We start from the raw sequence: 5,823 nt of genomic DNA on the forward strand, positions 1-5,823 counted from the left end.
ATCACGGAAAACCCGAAAATTAGGATGTTACACACTTAGCCAATAAAGCAAACATGAAATTTGCATCACTTTCTTGCCTAACTAAAATATTTATGAGTAGTCTCCTAACCACTCCCATGCTCAAAGCCCAATACTTCTAAGCCCAATTTTGGAGCGTTACAGTGTGCATTCGAAGTAATGTCACACAGTCATGTCACCAGAACGTGTAACTCTCTAAGACCATGTGGACCAACCTACACTTAAAACCCTATTTAACTAAAAATAGAGGAGAATAGAAATCAGAAGCACGAGAACCACACACTAACTGTCCTCTTTCATTCAATCAAGCCATTATGTTCCCAATTGTGATGATATGGATGCAACTAATTTGTACCAGTGTTAGCTCTATGCTTAACACTAACAAGGTTAACGTTTTTTGAGCTCTTTGTTGTATTTTATTTTACAGTGTAAACGTGTCTACATGGGGAAATAGATCAATAAGCAAATGAAAAAATGTGTGGTTGGAGGCAAGGTTGAAATCTACTTTCTGCACCTAGTTATGGATTTATGCCATAAAGTCGGGTTAGTTATAGAACTAGCAATTCCATCGCCTCACCCAAAGTAAAATCAACAATTCAATGCTCCAATAATTTAGAAAGCTACAACAAAAGCAAATCCAATAGTGGAATCAACACTACAAGCACAAAATGGAGATGCATCTAACCATTCTAAAGAAGGCATCTAGGGGCAAGAAAATCCAACTAGACATGCTGATCAAAGCTATGTGGTACAACATTTAGTGGATGGCAGAAATGCAGCCGTACATTGACCACTACATGGTGTGACATGGGTTGTTCAACCTGCAATAGTCGGTAAAGCCACGTGTTAAATTTTTCCAATGAGAAGTAGAGCAAGAGGAAGGAGCCAATGAAGAGAAGGAATATATGATAGAGGATGATGATCCCGAGCCCTATATTGATGACCTAGTGATTGTCGCTCGACGTATGAATGTCGGGGCTAGAAAATACTGCAACTAAAGATATAAATTAGGTGGTGTCCGCAAGTATATAGGTCAGGTTGTAATATATTTTTACAATGGAACACGAAAGTATTTTGAGGATCATACCCAATGGAGGCTAGATTAAATGGAAATTAATTCCTACACTAACAAGTCTAAATTGTACTTAATTGAACCATAGTACGATAGATCATAATAAAAATAGTCTAAAGTTAAAGATGCGAAATAAGAAAATAGCAGAAACAATTGTAAATCACTCAAATAAACAAACAGAAAACTAAATCATTTCAATGTCCATAATTAACTACCAATTCAGGGTTAAGTAATTCACCTAGTTATTACCTCTTAGCCTCTAACTAAATTAACTAGTCAGAGGAAGTACTTATCTCTCAACCTCATAGTTGAAACTGGGACAAGTTAAAGGATGCTTAGTAGACAATTCTTTTGACCTCATCTTCCTAGATAACTTCCTAGGGTCGTCAATCTTAAGGTTTAATTGCACTCAACATAATCCAAATAATTTTAAAATAAACCCTAAAACATTCATTAATTAATCTCACATCCACTCATTAATCTCCCTAGGGTTTTAGTTACACATGGATCTAAATGTAATCATCTCTAATTCGATTTCAAATATTAACAATAAATATTCAAAAGAGAAACATAAAGTATAGAGATTTGGACCCAAAGATATCGATTACACTTAGAAATGTAAAATCTTGTAACAGATATTGAACGATTGGAAATTGGATGCAAAGAACAATAATGATTGAAGAAATACACTAAACTAGAATTGAATTTCAAGTTAACAAAGTTTGAATAGAAAAATCCAAAAATAACAAATCCTAATCTAATACTGGAAAGTAAAAACTAAGAAAAAGCTCTCCAATCAGGTCCTGAGCAATAGCATTTATAAGATTTATGTTAGATGACTCATTTAAACCTAATACAATTAACTAATCATAATTGACTGAAGTTGTACGGATGAAAACACCCTCAGCAAATTAAGTGGCCACATTGCAACAGTGTCACGACATCCTCAGTGTAACACCCTAGTTCTGGCGAATGCAAGGTTTTGATGCATAGTCTCAAAGTAGTCTATATGGTAAAGTATTATCTGCCAAAGTATTTCTGTTGGGCGTATAAGATGGAAGTATTCCAATAAACATTTAAATTAATGATGGTTCTTTATCAGATTACTATGTTAATTGGATTATAATGATAGCAAAGTAAAAAGGTAGTTATGGTATATGTTCATGCCAGAAGTATAGCATGTTAGTATGTCTGAAGTACTGTTCCAGTTATGATACAAGGTAATCTAGTTAGAAGTCAAGGTATTTAAAATAATAGATTTTCATTTATTTTATTCTTAAATTTTATAGGCCATTATGAAAGACAAGCTCTGAATTCAGGTAACATGTGTTGAGCTATGTAAGTGAGATTGGACTATATATATGTGTATAAGATTAGAGGGGGAGAATTGTTCTTCTTATTCATTATTCTAAAATGTTACTATCTGATTCTTTCTGAAACCAAACGCATTTTTTTCTTCTTTAAGTTGGAAACAATAATTCTAGATCTTATTAGTATTTACTACATGTCTGGGAAAGTTTTATGACTTTGCATGTTGAGTTTTGAAAGTGTAAGCATGTTAGAAGCAGTTGATGTAACACCTTTTACCCATGTCCAACGCCAGAACTGGATACGAGGCATTATCAGACTTAAACATGAGTAAACATACAAAATCGAGCCATAAAATTTTGTTCAAATAAAATTCATTCATACACATGCAAATTGTCCCTTATATGGGCTTACGAGGCCCAAAGCATACATCGGGGGTAGTTTAGGACTAAACCAAAAACTTTAGAAAAACTTGGAAAAACATGAAAATTTTCATGAAACAGGGTCACATGCCCGTGTGGGTAGGCCGTGTGGTAACAGATGCCCATGTGGCTTGGGACACGCCTGTGTACTCAGCCCACGTAACTTTCTACTTGGGACATCATCAATACAATTAAGGTCACACGGCCAAGACACATGTCCGTGTGCTTAGGCCATGTGGCATTTAAATTCCAAAAATTAAGTGCAGACTTCCACAGCTTGGCACACATCCATGTCATGCGGCCGTGTCCTTTACACGGTTGAGACACACGGCCGTGTCTCTACCCATGTGTTTACTACTGAGCATTCTGTTTTGCATTTAATAGGGTGCAGGGGACACACGGCTAGAGCATACGCCCATAGGATAGATCGTGTGTCACACATAGCCTAGACACGTGCTCGTGTGCCTGCCCGTGTGGACAACTTTGAGGCTATATTCCAAGCCTTTTGTCACCCTTAATGACACATGCACACTTACACATTCATAGTCATGGCTCATGCAAGTCAACTTCTTATCAATTTATACTTGCTTAAGACTTCATATTTTATTTAGACCAAGCTTACCAAATTCACATGCAATATGAAACATCAACTTACTTCCATTTCATACATTCATGCCCTAGTTGTTATTATGCCATTTACTCAATTTCCATCATAAAACATCCATGATTATATCCACAATTCATCCAAACATCCATAATCATATCCACAATTCATCCATGCCAAATGAATTTAACCACAACATGAGTGACCATAGCACATGTATGCATGTATGAATAGGATTACATCCCCATTATTAATATGGGCTATATCTCATGGCCATATACAAAATGAATCATCAAATCATTATAAGTCAACACATTTGGCTACACAAATATGACATATAACAAAAAGACCAAGTCCCTATACATGCCATACTCAAAATACTTAAATTCACTATACCTAAAAGATTAGTTTGATAGTGTGAATCAAGCTTCAACGTCCTTCGATCCCTGAGCTAGCTTGGCGACACTATAAGGAAATGGAAAAAGAAAAGGGAGTAAGCATAAAGCTTAGTAAGTTTGCATGTAGATAATTAGCAACATTAACCATGCAATATTATACACATAACACAATAATATTTATCATAATGTCATCAAGTATCATAGGTATAATTCTTTTTTTTTAGTCGTGCCATTTACTCAATGTACAATAAAACTCATGATCATAATTCATTCATTCACTACATCCGAGGTCTCATCGATCCATAATCTCAATGTTTATGAGCTTTGTGTACGTACCTGTATTCTTTTAACATTATCATACCTTGTCATCTCTTTGACATAATCGTTGGGTTACCCGTTGAACCACTTGGAATACTAAAAGATACTCAGGAGCTCTCATACACATGGTAGGATGCCAATGCCATATCCCAGATATGGTCTTACATGGGATCGCATATCGATGCCAATGCCATGTCCCATACATGGTCTTACATGGGATCACATATCGATGCCGATAGCCTAGCTATGGTGTTACACGAAATTACATATTGATGCCAAAGCCATGTCCCAAACGTGGTCTTACATGGGATCGTACATAACCCTAATGTCACGACATTTGTATCCTAACTATTCCCAATATTCAACCGAGATTTTAAGGTATCGAACTCATCGAATCGTCATCGAGTCATCATTAATTAAATCCATAAAGACAATTATACAATTCATGCAACATTAAAACATTAAATACATAATAATGTAACATTGCATTATTTACACACAAACTTACCTCGGTACCCAAAATATGGCTACTATTTGATTTAGTCCAAAACATTGTTCTTTCCTTAGTTTAGGTTCGGACTCCATTTTTCTTGATCTATAATAGCAAATTTCACTTATTTAATTATCACATTGTTCAAAATAGTCCATAAATCATACTTCGACAAAATTACAATTTTACCCCTAAACTTTCACATAATTACAACTTAGCCCCTAGGCTTGTAAAATGAAATGTGTTTATTTTCTTTGATACCCAAGCCTAGACGAACTTATATCATACTCATATCAGCCCATATTTTCTTTCAAATCAGATTTTTAACCACCTATTTTATAACTTTTACAAGAAGGTCTTTTTTAGGTGTTTTCATGAAAAACCACTTAGTAAAAGATGTTTATCATGCATCAAAATTTTATATTCCTCTATTAAACACCAAAATACATGTCACACATAGGTAAGTTTTTAAACATTAACCCTAGCTCAAAATAATGATAGAAATAGCAAGTTCATGCTTCAAGGATCTCAAAAACATAAAGAACATTAAAAACGGGGCAAAGGAGTACTTACAATCGAGCTTGAAAATTGAAGAAAAATCCTAGCTATGGCTCTTCAAAATTTTGGCACACATATGAAGAAGATGAACACAATTTTGACTTATTTTTCCCTTTTTATTCTTTTATTAACCAAATGACAAAAAATGCCCTTAAGGCCTTTCTTTTAAATTTTTCCTATTCATCCCCATTTTTATCCATAAAAATAGAAATTGGGTAAATTACTATTTAAGGATCTCTAATTAATAATCCATGGAAATTTCATGCTTAAAGCTTCTAGAACTCACATTTGCAACTTTTGCAATTTAGTCCTAAATGTCAAATTGGACATTTTAGCAATAGAATTTCTTCATGAAACTTTCACACAAGCATGTAATCATATCATAGACCTCATAAGAATCATAAAATAATTATTTATACTTTGGATTTATGGTCTCGAAACCACTATTCTGATTAGACCCTAATTCGGGATGTTACAATTAAACAGTAAGATAAAGATATAAGGCTTTGCATGGGGATTGTCAATGTTAATGATGATGGTAAAATGCATGTGAACAGGTTTTAATGGTGTTTCTATGCTTTTTGGCAGTGTTTTTTGCTGATTTGCTTGATAGATGTTTGGTTTGGAGCAGAGCG

The sequence above is a fragment of the Gossypium arboreum genome, chromosome 2, assembly GCF_025698485.1.
Source record: "Gossypium arboreum isolate Shixiya-1 chromosome 2, ASM2569848v2, whole genome shotgun sequence".
NCBI lineage: Eukaryota > Viridiplantae > Streptophyta > Magnoliopsida > Malvales > Malvaceae > Gossypium > Gossypium arboreum.